This window comes from Lycorma delicatula, chromosome 9 (assembly GCF_047948215.1).
Source record: "Lycorma delicatula isolate Av1 chromosome 9, ASM4794821v1, whole genome shotgun sequence".
In the NCBI taxonomy this organism is placed as follows: domain Eukaryota; kingdom Metazoa; phylum Arthropoda; class Insecta; order Hemiptera; family Fulgoridae; genus Lycorma; species Lycorma delicatula.
In genome coordinates this window covers 113,417,642-113,433,970 of record NC_134463.1, presented here as the reverse complement: position 1 = coordinate 113,433,970, position 16,329 = coordinate 113,417,642, and the positions used below count along the sequence as shown (strand labels likewise).

Sequence of the window (16,329 nt, the reverse complement as noted above, 5' to 3'; positions counted from 1 at the left end):
GACCGTTTCAGAGATGTATTATGGTTAATTAAAACCCAACCGCTAAAGTACCCCGGTATCCACTGACTAGTATTCAAATCTGTATAAAAGTAACAATTTTTTATTTTAATAGGATTTGAACCTAGAACCTTCGTCTTTCAAAATAATAGAAAAAATTATTCATTTTCACGAATTCCAGATACTCTTAGCACACGCTCAGTGGTCTACATAATTTTTCTGCACTTATTTTTTATTTTATCAAAATGCTGGCTTCTTGCCTTTTTTATTTTCGTATGAGTAGCGTTCTTTGTGTATATAAGCAAATTGTCATTATCTATAACGATCATTTTCTGTGTCATTATTAATTTATTCAGATAGTTATTACGTGATTTATTCAATTTAATGTCATCTATAAAAAATCAATTTGTATTATTATCGCAATAGGCTAAACATAAAAACAAGTTATTTTAATATAAGATTAAAGTGAATGACGATTATTTACATATTTATTAGTTTCGATGGTTTGAGGCACATTGAATTTCGATATCGATATCGAATTCTCAGAACATTCGATATCGACTATTTTGCTAAATTTAATGTCATCGTCTAATCCTACGGCGTTCTTTGGTGGTTGGGTTTCAATTAACCACATACTTCAGGAATGGTCGACCTGAAACTGTACAACACTTCATTTACATTCGTACATATCATCCTCATTCATCCTCATTCATCCTCTGAAATAATACCTTACGGTGGTTCCAGAGATTAAACAGAAAGAAGAATGTCATTGTCTAATCTGGCGGAGACCTGCGAGAACCCATCCTCACGCGAGCAAAGTAACACAAATTTTTACATTCCGAATTAAGAAATTGCATCGGTGTAAGCCATACATATAATTTTCATAAATTCTATTTTCAATTTGGTATTTATATTTTCATAATCGATAGGTCGGCGAGATCACAGATAGGACAACTTACAGGGCTACTAGAATCTATGATCATAGACGACGAAGAATCTACCCCAGAATGTTCTTAGACTTGAATAAAAACGTATACGCTTGGCTAAAAATCGAGTTCAACCATCGATAAATATGTTAAGGCTCAGATCAGCTTTTGATTATCTCCCTGAAATTGACTATCCGAATTTGAAAGGTATTTAAACAGGTAATATGATTAAAATATGTAATCATTGTAATGCCAAAAAATGGAATGATGAAAATCCTAGACTTTGCAGTGCTGAGGAGAAGTTTTTCTTGAAAGAATTTCATTAAAAAATTTGATTTTGTGAACAGATCCTTTTTCTAAAGATTTTATTTATCTGGTAAGTTGTGAATAGCGTTATCTGTAAGAACAACAGCCCACACATAGTTACTAAAAAACTATTTCCAGTTTTTGAAGTTCTATACGCGTACAGTGCAGGCAAAGCTAGTATACATGATATTTAATAATAATAATTTAAATAAAACAAATTGTTCTTGTCCTTCTCGACATAGGTGTATTATTAGAGGTAATGAAATCAAACAAACCTATTTACTTCCCGTACACCATCTTCGAGTTCGAAGGACGAAGTCTTTCCCGATAGACAAAACATTAGATAATTGTGAGCCTGAACGTCCTCTACCTTAATCTTTTTCAAATTGAAGTATGTTGAAAAATATGTTATATAATTAATAAAAATACAAGTTTCAAAAGTCGGAAGAGTGAAATTACCTTAGTATTCTTCCTCAGAATCTGTAATGGCAGTACCGTTGTTATCAGCTGTTTCGGGTAACTCCATCGTATAGTCATGATACAGTGAAGCAAGATTGGACCATAAATGATGTATTTTGGTCTTATAGTCCATGTATTTTCTTTTGAAAAAGAGCTCTGCAAGATGCCCGTGTAAGTGGTGTTTATAATTTCCGTACACCGAGGAACGTTTGAACGCACTTACCGCCACGTACGCTCGATTATCTATCTATGAGTTTCTGTGTCTGGATGTATGAAATTATATTTGTGGTTCACCTTTAAATGTTGGTAGCCCTCATTTTGCAAACAATTACATGTTTTCCAGCAATCGCTAATAATTATTGTACCGGGAAGAATATACTTTTGTATGATAAGCAATAAGGTGGCGCGCCCACGTGTTGCAACAGGAACCAATAATACTGCTTTTGTTTCTCGCTCAGTGCAACCGAAAACCGAACTACCATTAACACTTCCTCTATTATATTTTCTCTTTCCTAATTTAGCTTTGTCGATTTCGACTAGTTTGTTAGGTCCTCCTATCGGTACCGGATTTGAACAAAACAATTGAAAAAAAAACTTTACGGTAATAGTTAGACCAGTCGACAACTGCATGGGAACTTATGTTTAATTAATTGCACAACTCTTGACGCGGTAGTTTTAATAAACACCAAAATAGAGAAAAGCGAAAAATTCTCAAGCCATGTACCGTTATACCGGCAAACAGATGTATCTCACTTCTTTTTTTAATATTTTTCTTATGCTTGTCTACTGTTTCAACACGTTTTTTACATCAAATAATATGATATGATTTTAATTCCCCATGATCGTAGAAAAATTTACGATCGTTATCAACCGATTGCGAAAATTCAGTGCCGGTAATTATTAATTACCGTTATTAATCACAGTTATCGCAAACACGCCAGTAATTCCGAACAGCTAGCCATAACTCGCAATACTACAATAATATCACAAACGACCTTTGAGCGCTTTATCAGCTATGAAGCCTGTTCAGGTAAAAAAAAAAAAGATAAAGACTACTTTCCGACGACTACTATATGTTTTCTATTTTGTACTAGTTCGATTGCTCATCATATTCCAATATAAGAAATGTTAAGTTGAGGACGTTTAGGCACACAATTACCTAACATTATTTTTCCAGGAGGAACGCTAAGCACAAGCGACCGCGGTTAAATGAGTCGAATTTCTGTTGGCGTTTGTAATTATACAAGATATTTAAAGATGTTTCGTAACAGTAGGAATTGAAATGACATTTTACGTGGTCCTCTGCAGGCCTGTTCGAAAACTAGAAAAGTTTAAGTTATCAAAATATAATAAAACTAACCTAAAAAAAAAAACACGTCCTAAAAACTTATAAAATAAACGTACAAATAAAAAATTTAATCTAAGCGGTTATTGAAATTCGATGCCGATTCTGAAAGTCGAAATCAAAAAAAAATAATAATTGATAAAGAATATTTATGTTTTCCAAATATATCAGTAACTTTTTACTTCCTTGTACGAAGTAAGGAAGCACTGTGATCGCAAAAATTTCGGTTTTCAGATTTCTACGGAAATATCCATTTTGACCATCCCTCAATCCATTTTGACTAGTTCGACGTGACGTCTGTGCGTACGTACGTATGTATCTCGCATAACTCAAAAATGATTACCCGTAGGATGTTGAAATTTTGGATTTAGAATTGTTGTAACGTCTAATTGTGGACCTCCCCTTTTAATTGCAATCGACTGAACCAAAAATCTCCAAAAACATTTGGATTTTGGACTTTTTCTTAACTGCAGTAATAAGCCCTCCTCATTGAGAGATTTTCAACGATATATCGTAACTGGTACTTATTTTCATTGGTTCCAGAGTTATAGCCAAATAAAATCTTAATTAATGAAATATTTGGATCGTACAAGGGAAATCACATCGGTCCGAATTAGACTTAATTTCTTTTTTTTTCGTTTTTTTTTTTAATTTAAATATATTGATTTAATAATTAATTATTAACCCGTGATTGTAATTTTTTTTACAATAACTTACAATTCAATAATAACAATAAAAAAAGAATATGGAAAAAAATCAAAAGTTATTAGAGAAAAGAAATTTTATGTATTTTTAAAAATGTGTATATGCAATTTAATAGGCATTATTACACATGTGTATACGTAATTGATTTGGTGAAACATCTGATTGTTTAATATTAATTGAAAATTATAATTTAGAATCGTATTATTTTGGGATTTTCTACTTTAATTTCTGTTTAATTATATTTGATTATACTGGAATTTTTGTTTAATTTTATCTATATTAAAGTTAACTACAGAGTGACTGAAAAATAGACCCTCACAAGAACAACATATACACTGAGGCATACGTGCCCGATTTTTAATAAATTGCAAAAAATTCTAATCTTTTAGTTCATTATTCCTCTGATATTGTAGGACAATATTCTTCCTAAGTCGGAGTTGATCATCGTTTCATTTATTTGTTTTTTGTTGCCAATCATTTAATCGCTGTTTGGTTTGATATAATTCTTCTGATCGTATCAGAATTAAAGAATTGTTGGATCGTATCTCACTTTTAAATAAGTTTAAATGAGGTGCAGCAAAAATGTGTATTTGTAATTTAATAAGCGTACAAGGAAGTCATGTGGTGTCCACATAAGATTTTTTTCTGTTTATATTAATTAAATTATTTTTTTAAAATTAATCTATAAGTTGTAAATTTTTCGGTATAAGGTAAAAAGTCATTAAAAAAGAATCATAATACAGACTGAGTAGTCGATGTGTATCATTGTTTTGCGAACGATCTTCTGACTAATAAGAGCGTATTTTTTTAGCCTTCGGGACCACCGTTAGGTATTGCTTCAGAGGATGGGTTGAAATTTTAATTTTATAGGTTGTGAAAATACCACCTGACCGGCATTCGAACCCGGAACTTCTGGATCAAAGACTGAGACGCTACCACTCGCGCTACGGAGGCCGGCAGTTAAAGCGTACTGCAAGAATTAAATCATGACTAACGATTATTATTAATGTTTCAAGCGGTTAATCGTTGTTCAAAAGATAAGGATTAGAGTGAAACTTATTATCTTTCTATCAGAGTATCGTTTTTTGATTAAGATATCGGGAGTTTCTTTTTTCCGGTGCAGAGCATGGGCGTAATCGTAGAATGAATTATAATTTTAACGATTTTTCATCATCTACAGAAATCAGTAAAGATATTCTTCAAAATTAACTGATTTTAAAAAAGTAACTGGACAATTTGAAAGAACATTAATCAGTTGTAAGAAAAAATTAAGTGACATTTAGGCAGGTCTTTAGAATTGTAACCCACCGGGTTGGTCTAGTGGTGAACGCGTCTTCCCAAATCAGCTGATTTGGAAGTCGAGAGTTCCAGCGTTCAAGTCCTAGTAAAGCCAGTTATTTTTACACGGATTTTAATACTAGATCGTGGATACCGGTGTTCATTGGTGGTTGGGTTTCAATTAACCACACATCTCAGGAATGGTCGAACTGACAATGTACAAGACTACACTTCATTTACACATATCATCCTCTGAATAATTATCTAAACGGTAGTTACCGGAGGCTAAACAGGAAAAAAAGAAGAAGAAAAAAATAAAGGTCTTTAGAATTGTGTTAAAATAAAGTGGTCGATAATAATAAAAAAAAGTTTGGGACAAGCAATAAGAAATAAACCAAAAACGAATGAAATCATGGAACGCCTACAAAAAATTTAATTCTGCAAAAAGAAGTGGATCTAGGAGCTGGTTTCGATTATTGTGAGCAGTACTCCAGGGTAAATACAATTGACACATTTGGTATCCCGGAAAAGCCTAATAAAAATACCTTACAAAAGAGTAATTAAAACAGGGAAAGCTTTAAGTATGTCTCTTATTAAAAACTAGTGGATTTGCCACAGACTTAAAATAAAAAAAAACTAATCTGATCTTCTCGGGAATAATAACCAAATTCGCAAGATGATTTGACAGGGAAAAATTTCTACCGAGAAGACGTGTGAAGAGAGATTTGTCTACAAAACGTTTAGGCTTGGACGTAGACATAAATCCCGTCTACATAAATCAGTCAATCGCGACATGATATTGGTTTAACTTCTATATTCTTTTAACGGTCCTGGGACCCTGTAATCTTTTTTATCGATTATTGAATTGTTTTACATGCATTATTTAATAATTTATTAGTTCTAAACAGCAAAGAATATTCAGTCATGACATAATATTTTATCCGTTCAGTTCAAAATTTAAGTGATATATTGTTTAACTCTTTGTTCTAATTTAATCGTAACAAAAGGTGCAAGGCGTAGGCTCTTTAATCATTCTATTCAAATATGTGTTTGTGAAAACAAATATTACTTAACCTTCAGATCGTCTACATTCACTTCGATAACCGGCAATCGGTACAACGAATTAGCCCACGCAATTAAATGCGTGGCAAGCATTTAATTCTTCTTTTCAATATTCAATGAAATTAAACAAGGGGAAAAATGCAAATTTTTCTTGCATTTTTGGTGGTTGTTAATTTGGGAAACGTTAAGTTAAGAAGTAAGCATGAGAAAGTTGTGATAATATCTTTGAAAATGTTCTTAAAAAGTTGTAATTAAGTGTTTTTATTTTGTTTGATATGTCTGATTTTATTAAATAAAAGGCAACAACAAGAAATTTTATCTTTAGTTATTATATTTTTTTTATTTTTGTATCTATGAATGTTATCGGTAATCTGAATATATTAATTTATTATCGGAGAAATTTACACTGATACTGTTTAAGATACTGTTTAATTATGATATTAGTAATAGCAAATTGTTTGACTCCAGATACTGTGTTTGTCGTGATAAAAATTCTATCTCTACAAGTATATCACGTATTGGCGGATTCCTGATAGCTAATATCTACCTAAATTCAAGGCCTAACTATTTCGTTCGGTTTCTGTGTAAAGTATATGATAAAAATAGGTTTTAAATCGAATATTAGACATATTAAACCTGTAGCCCTTTATTTTCCATCATCACCACAAAAATTAATGGATTCCTGGAAAAAAAGAAGAAATCAATGGATTAATTTCTGGAAAATTTAGAAAACAACCTTAATGATATTTTGAGATTCTGACGTGCCTTAATTGTAGACCATACCTGTGGTTTATGGTTCTAAAAGGAGGAGGCATCTTGGTAATTTAATATACTTTTTAACTTGAAGGTTTATCACTCTATTAAGAATATACGGGTAAATACATGAGATTTGATTCTGAGTATCATCTGTCTGAAATTAGAACATGAAGTGATTTTCTCATTGAAAAGGGTATTTTTCATTCGGCATTACCTCTGATTTGATTTACTTCTGAATAGATTTCATTTATTGCTATGCAAGTCTGTTATTCATGAATATTTTAATTTTATAAATTGCATATCATATAATATACTTACTGTACGTATGACTACATAATATTATCCAAATTGAATTGGGTATCTGTCTGCAATTGTGCAAATGTCAGTGACATGGTTGATTATTTCTAAACAGTCTCTAAAGCTGAATTAACTTATTACACCTTTTATTGTTTTACTACTATAAAAGAGTTTAAGACTTAAAAAGTCAATTTTTTCAGCAGGTCATATTTTTCAATTTAATATTTTGGATAATATTTTATTCAAAATATTAAATTGAAGAATAAGTTAGCATGTAAGTGGAACGTATCTGTTAATCAGATTTAAAAAAAGAAACTGTTTTGAAGCATGATGTAAAGATGGAGTACCATTCTTATTTCCTAGTTTCGTAGAATTAATATGATATTAACTAATATGAACTCTTTTTATAATTATGTGAATGGTAATTGCTTGAAATGGTGCCAACAGTGTATTATGTCTGTGTTAGTGAGATTTTAAGATATTGTTATAGTGATTCCTGATAACTAAAGTACCATAAACATTTGCAAAACCTTTTCCTACCTTTGTCGTAAAGCCAGTTTGGAAAATGACAAATTTGAAAGTAATTTTTTAAATGGAAATTGTGATATTGATGTCTTTAAAGTGAATTGAATGGTACTTGAAGATGTAAATATTAAGTGATTTAAATCCAAATCTTATGGGGTAGATAGTATTTCTTCTTACATGATTAAAGGCTGTGCAAAAGTGATTTCCCATCCCATACGTTTCTTTTTAGTCTTTGAAACTAAGTAAATTCTATCTCGATGGGAAATAGTTAGAATCATCCCTATATTTAAATCAGGCAGTGTCAATATGATTTCTAAATAGAAAAGTACATATAATTCATAAGATGATATTTAATCAAGTAAAATAAAAGTTTCAAATTTTCAGCCTGGTTTTCGGTCAGAGTACTTCACAATAACTAATCTTGTTACGTTTACCTACGCTTATTATATTTTGTAATATTCAGATTGTTGGTCCTATGTTGATGCAACTTATCTTGATTACAGAAAAGAATTGACTGTGTTCATCATTTAGCAAAGCTTAAAATGTAATATTTTTGGTTTCAGCCTAACTTTATAAAATTGTTTAATATGTATCTAAGGCACTACAATAATTTTGTAACATGTAAAAATGTAAAATCAGATATGTTTTCGGTTCAGGTGTTCCCCAAGGGAGTAATTTAGGCCTCTTACTATTTTTATTATTAAGGACATCTGTGAAATATTCTAGTAGTTTCTGAATGCAAGTAATTTGAAGCTGTACAGGTTGATTAACTCAGATGGTGACTGCACTTTTTTACGATATGATTTTGTGATTCAATATTCATTTTGAGTTGAGATTCACCAAAAAATCAGACTTACCAAATCTATAATTACTCCATAAATAATTTATATTTAGAGAGAGTATTACACTACTCTTAGACAATAATCTTAGATTCCACTCTAACTTACAAACAGTTATCCACTCAGTAAGCAACTGCAATCAAATAAATTACTTTGATTGTAATTAGAAAGGTGAAACTGTTTACATATAATATTCTAATTATTATAAGATTATAGTATTCCATTGTATGAAGTAAAATGGAATAGGTATGTTATCTGGAATCCATTCCAAAAAAATGTTTATCAATTCAATTGAGCTTGTGGAAAACAAATTTTTAAGTTTTGTATTTCAAAAGTTCACTTACTTCTGTTTCATGGGATTTCATGTTCACCGATTACATAAAATATTTTTTATTGATTTGTTGAGAACTAGATGAGCCTCTAATATTATTCTGTAAAATTATTCATCATTTTGTAGAGAAAGTTGAACTATTAAATAAGTCGGTTTTTCAAGAAACAATATAGTTCATTATTGTATGAACAAATTAGTTAACAACTTTATCAGTTTAAATAATTTAAAAAGACAGCAACATATCTATTTAGAAACAGTTTACCTTACTTTATAAAATTATGTTATTAGCCACTCAACAGTTATAATGAGTAAATATTATCAGTCAGTGTGTATTTCTAGTTTTAGTTTTATTTTGTTTCAATTCATTTTCTTAATACAACACACTTGTGTCATTAAGGCCTATTTTTTAGGCTTCATTGTAAACAAATAAAATTTAATTGTTTATAAGACATAATTTTAAATTTATGAAATAAAGTAATTTTTTTCATTTCTGTAGATTATGGCATTTATGTTGTACTTATTTCATTTCTTTTTTCAAGGAAGTAGGTCAGATAATAGATGAGTATATATAATAACATCAATGTGAAATTTTTAATACTAGCATAGCAAGGTTGAAGATAAGACCAAGTAGCCCTGGAAAATGTCATAAATTTAGTTTTCTGAAACACTCATTAACATTACATAATATGTATGAGTATGTAGACCCTCATTGAGATTCAACATTAGAAATTTTAATATTTTTATACGTTTTGTTTGAGCTTTTACAAATTAATGAAGCAGTAAAATGTAAGAGAGTGTTTACTTTCTCATTGAATTATTTTTTTTGTGAATAACACTGATAGACAAAAAAGAAATGGTTCTCTAAGTGTGACACCATTTCTTCAACTGCTTTTTTGCATACATTATAGATCTGTAAATACAATTTTTCTATCACTTCTAGTTTTAAATAAATTTATAATTTATTTGTAAAATTTATAATTTTGCATGACCATACCTGTATTAGAATGAGTTCGTTGATGCTTTTCTTTTATAAATAGCCTCAGGCACATCCAAAAATGAATGTCCAACAGTAATCGGCTGGCTTGTTAGTATTCCATTTTTCTTTTATAGCAGCTTTCCATCACCGAAATGTCTTGGTGGAAACGTTCACCATGTTTGTCACTTACGTTTTCGTTTGTCTAGGAAAAAATCCAGATATGATTGGAGGAAATGTATTTTCAAAGACATATTACATCCCATAGCTCTGTATGAAGTATGAAATTGATTAACAATATCTTGGTAATTATCGGATTTTTATTTGCCGAGAAAAGTTTTGCAAACGTCTTTAAATGAAGCCCAAGCTCCACTTTCTATTTTATTTAACATTGAGTTAAATCGTCATCTTTGACCAACTCCCTTATTTGAGGACCAACAAATATTCCTTTAATTTTTCCTTCACTTACATTTGAAAATTTCTGCCTAATGTACAAAAATCCAGGACTATCCTTCTTCATTGCTTTTACACAATTTCTCATTAGTCCTAGCTTGATATGGTGAGGGGGTAAAAATATTTTTTTGGGTTCAACTAAGGGATCGTGAATAATATTTTTCCCATTTGGAGTTAAGTTGTCTCGTTTCTTCCACTATTTGGTAACATAATGTTTATTCCTAGCTTGGCTATCCCATTCACAAAGAAAACACATGTACTTAGAATAGCCTAACTGCACGCTTAACAAAATAGCTATAACTTTCAAATCACTACATATGTTCCAGCTATGTTTTTTATAATTTATTTTTTTAAGAACATTTTTCATCCCATTGTATGTCTCTTTCAAATTAATACCATAAGTGATTGGTATCGAAGGATATTTGTTACTGTTGTGAAGTAGAACCACTTTTAAACTACACTTCGACGAATCTATGAAAATGTGCCAGTCCTCAGGTTTATCAACTTGTCCGAAGTGCAGCATATGCTGATCAATATTTGTGCAATAAATCAAATTATTTTCATCAATAAATTACTGAGAAAATACTTTTTGTTGGCTTTGAAAGCCCAAAATTTTTGTATTTTTTTAAAAGTAAATTCTAACTTTGCAGTATTGATCCGAACAGTTCATCTTGATTTTTTGATAAATTTAAATCCCTAACCAAGTCATTTAATTCATCTTGTGATATAAGATGTGGCTTATTGGAAGATAATTCAAAATCAAAATCATTGTTGTCTTCTTCAGTACTGTTTGATTCTTCATCACTGCTTTTGAAACATACATTCACAGGTGACTCAGGAACTGGAATAATTTCACTGTGAGGTACAGGCATAATTGCAGATTGCAATGAAGGATATTTTACAGTATGTTTAGATTTTTTAGAAATTCCAGACACACTTGTTAAACAAAAGTAACAATCGATTTCATGATTCTTTGGTTCACACCAAACCATAGGTAAGTGTGTCATAATGTGTGACCATGATATGATTTAATTCTTTGTCTAGTATTGTTTATTTATAGCTTACTTTAACAAAGTTTAACAATAAAATATGACCTAACAAAATACAATATAGAAGCTTAAAATGCTAACTATACATTGAAAAATGAAAAAAATCCTTTAATTAAAATTTAAAACTTTTTCAAAAATGGTGGGTGATAGAAAGATTCTGAATTCATATTAGTTTTCAGCATAAAAAACTGATTAAAGTCATGTATCGCATGTTAGGAAACAAAAATTATGTTTATCAGTGAAAATTCACCATGTAAGCTCGTAAGCTTGTGCTGTGAGAATATGAAATTAAAATTCTACAGCGTATGAAAAATTATATGCCTGATTGGGGTTTGAACCCAGAATCTCATGATGAAAAAACAAAATGCTACCATTCCACCATAGAAATCTGTAGAGTGGTATATTTTTGTAAGTTTTCTTCTTTTTCTTTTAACCTTTATTTTCTCCTCAATATTCTTTTGTCTCAAGTCCATTTGTTTTACACTTAAGCATACTGTTTTAACTTAAACATAGTTATGGGTTGTGAAGGTGGTGAATTACCACTATCTAATATTTCTTTCATGAAAATTCGAAACTAGACAGTAGATATTATATTTGAGAACATAAAGAAATCCTGCTGATAATAAAATTATCAAAATAAAACTTCGCCAAATATTGTCTTTATTTATTTTTATATTTTTAGAGATCCTTGCTTTTTTCTCACCTTTGTTTACTTTAACACTGTGTATCACAAGGAGAATAAAATTATTGATGACACACATGATAAAGTCAGTTAGTTATGTTTATGCTACAATAAGTCACTAAATTTTATACAAAATGATTAAATATTTAATGACTAACCAAATGAAAGTTGATGGATGTTTATCTTATATTTTTTTCCCATACTGAAGTTTAGTTAGGAGAGATTCATTTTTTCCAACTTTCCCTATTATCTATTAATTTCTTCATGAGAATTTGTTCCTACATCCTTTTCAATTAGTTATAAGTATATGTTTTTGGGCTGTCTCTTTCCTTCTTCTTTCTACCACTTTCTTTATCATGTTCGCAATGAACATTTATTACTTATTTCAAAATCTTCTGTTTTTAAATAAATGAAGCACTAGAATTCCAGTACGGCAGTTTTATAAGAGTTTTGGGAGGTGTTTTATTTTGTGAAAGAGAGATATAACAGAAAACTTTCAGAAACGTTTATTAATTTTGAACTGTGTTTATTCAGTTTGTACAGTTTTACATGTTTTAATATTTATCATTCATAATGTTCAAATAAGTTAAGATTCAGTTAATTTTCATATAGAATATTTTGATTAATATTGTTAAGGTTAGTGGTAAACTAATAATTTCTCTTAATGAGGTTTTTCAGACATGAAATCAAGTAATGATTTCTTCTTTATTGTGTAAAGAGTCCTATGTAAATGTACAACTGATTTTAAGAAATTTTATAATTTTCTATTATTCTTTATGTGATTATTAAGAAACTTATTGGTGTTTTTTCTTAGTCTTCAATGATTAATCAAACAAGTAACATGTCTTGTCTTTATTAGGATCCTAAAAGTTAACCTACCCAAATTTTTAAAAAAAATGTATAAAATCTTTACTAGTAAGAATTTATATGGTGCATGGACTCTGAAATATTAAAATAAATGTTTGCAATTTAAATAAATTGTAGTCTAATCTTTAAATATTTTATTCACTTCATTATTTACACAATCGGCAATTCTGTTTGATTCATTAGCTAAGCAATTAAAATATATGGCAATAATTGTGCAGAAGATTGGGTTCATATTATTATGAAGCAATTTTTTTTTTTTGTGTATGATGTTTAATACAGCTTTCTCTTTGACCAATACAGAACTTTCATTCTACAAGTATCTATTAAGGTTCAGTGTTTCATTAAAAAAGAATAATTTACGTATTCTTTGTCACAGACAGTCATAGACAACACTGCATTGATCTTGTTAAAACTGGATTTTTCTTTGTTGCAAGTTTTAGTCAATATGATTATTAATATTTGTCAATGCAATGAAATTATTTTAAAAAATCTACCTTTGAAAAACCGAATGATACTCGTACTCTCTTTTTATCTCAAGTTTATGTTATCTTATTTATTATATTATTATAATAATTTATATTATTTTTTGCATATATCACTTCGTATTTAGTATTCAAGGTAAGAATGTGTTGATTACTCTAAAAAAAAAATTGCCAAAAAAAATTCCTCCTTTTTTTTATTTGGTAGGTTTCTAAAATAATTTATTAACAGCACTCAATGTTCTGCATAATGAAATCTTAGTACATTATTACAGAACTAAACTGAGATATTCATTGAATGTTTAAACTTGGATTGAGAAATTATTTTCCTTCCGTAATAGAATGGTGAATATGATTGATGACATCAATCTTTGGTACTGAAACAAAAGATTGTTCTTCAGGTGATAATCAAATAGGCTGGACATTAAGGGACCTGCTTGTTACTTGAAGCGAGGAGGTTACCTAAAGCTTGCTAAAGCCAGTAAAAAAAAAAATTGTTAATTGGTTTAGTCTTTGAGACTGAGTATCACAATGTACTAATGCTTAAGAAGTGATTTTATAAGAATCACTTCTTAAAGAATTTTTATAAGGGTATAAAAAGGTATAATCATAATAAAATTACCAATCGCAAATAAATTTCATTTTTATTTATTAAATAGTAATGTTATTATCATAATAAATAAATATGACAAGTATACTTATATTTAGTAAAAAATACACTTTTTGATTTATAAAGTGTTCTAATCACATTAATATTTACAGTCATTTTTAGAAGTTAACTCTCATTCATTCTTTCACTCATATTCATGAATTACATTAGCATTTATATAAAAATAATGTTTTAATTACATTTATTTGGCTAACAAAAATAATCAATCTACACTACAAAATTTTTATTTTTTACACACGTATACGTCAAAGCACATCATAATAATTTAATTCATAAGCTGTAATTAGAAGTCTTATAAATATGTATGGAACTGTGGCATCATGCATATTTTAATGAGGAAGTATATATAAAAGTTATTAATGTACAATATCTAAGAGTTAATGTAATTGTCAGGATAAATTCAATCTTCATTAATTAGCGAATGAAAATATTTATTAAAATGAAGAATTATTTTTAGTAATTAAAATTGATACAAAAAAATTTTAATTATGGTGGATTTAGGAAGTAAAAAAGTTTTTGAAATTATAAGATAACAAATTATTCATTTAAAGCCTAGCAGTCACCAGAAAACTATCACATACATCGGCTAAAAAATGAATACTAGAAACTGTACAACTGATTACTACTGAAACCGATTTGAAAAGTAATTAAACTAATTCTACATGTTAGGATATGCCGTAAAAAAATCTACTAACTTAAGTTAACACTATTTAAATACCTGTCAAATGTGTTTTCAGCAGATATTTATTAACTATGAACTTAGGTGATGTGTGTATATATATATATATATATTTTTTTTTTTTTTAACTGGTGACTAATTTTTTTTTAATTTTAGAACTTAAATTAATCCATCTACAAAATTATTACTTTATACTATAAAACTTCTACGCTAATGTTATGTTCTGTTTATAACAAATTTGGATAGACTGTTATGCTTTAAAAATAATTTTGGTTGCGGATCATGTCTATTTTCTTTCCAGTAATGAACATAACAATATAATATTTCTGAAATTATAAACATTTATTTAATCTCAATAATTATCTGATATTATTGATACGTTATTTTTGGTACAATATAAAATAACATTAGTGTCAAATTGTAATATTTATCTGTAAGGTAAATTTTTACATGCATTTAAACATTTGCTGAATTGTTAGATATTTTCAGTTTGAGTTTGGTTTTAATAAATAAAATAGGAATTAAAAAGTTAGAACAAAAAATAATTTCTTGCTTTAACAATGTGCAATATTTCAAACATTATATTATGTTAAAAAATAAATGCTGTATTTATAATAAATATAAATACAGGAATTTTACAAAGATATAATATTTTAGAAAATAGTAGGTGGTAATATTGATAGAACATTCTATAGAAATACTTTTAATTAGCATTAGAAAAAAAATGTCAGCTATATGCAATTATCTTTCCCATTAATATGGGAAGTAACTTGTTTGCATTTTTCTTTTCTTAATTTCTTTTTTTAATATATTGTTCGATTTTATCCTAATAAAACTTTCAGTTGCCAAATTGATTAACAATATTTAACATCATGTTCTAAAAATTTAAATTCATAATTTTTTGCCACCTATCAGGTTATCTAATGGTTAAACTCGTCACTGCAAAATCACTTTGCTTTTGAAGTCGAGAGTTCTAAGGTTTGAGTAAAGGCAGTTACTTTTATATGGATTTGAATGCTAGACTGTGGATACCAGTGTTCTTTGGTGGTTAGGTTTCGATTAACCATATGTCTCAGGAGTGGTTGATCTGAGTCTGTTTCAGACTATATGTTTACCGGTACATTTACACTTACACTGCACTACATCTACAGCTACATCAACCCTGGTGAAGTAGTAGCAGTAATTGCATCTGCCTACAAATATATATATATATATATATATATATATATACACACTGGCAGTAGCTGGTGGAAGACTGATTGAAGAAATATGTATATTCATAATTTTTTAACAAAATATTTGTTTCCTTGATCTAATTTAACAACAATTCCATTTTTTATTCCATCAACTCATTAAAACAAATTAAATGTTATACCCCAATTATCAAATATCGCTTTAAAATTTAACGCTTTTATTTACAAGCCAGTTGTATTACATAAGCCTCGTTCCAGATGCTAAAGCTAAGAGCTTAAAACTTTGGTTTTGTATATGCTGTTAACTTTTTATTATTAATTACACATTAAGTGTAGAATATATATATTCTGTTCGCGTAAGAGAAGTACAGTAGATTTTTTTGGAGGGGCTTTACACCTATTTTCCCAGATCTTTCTTGACATAAGATTTGTATTATCTGCATTATATTAAAAACAAA

The 16,329-nt window shown here is 29.0% G+C and overlaps 1 long non-coding RNA gene across 1 annotated transcript in view; it reads left to right on the top strand.

Moving 5' to 3' along the window:
* LOC142329844 (uncharacterized) overlaps nt 1–16,329 on the top strand; it is a 164,688-nt gene that overhangs the window by 9,406 nt on the left and 138,953 nt on the right. The window lies entirely within an intron of this gene.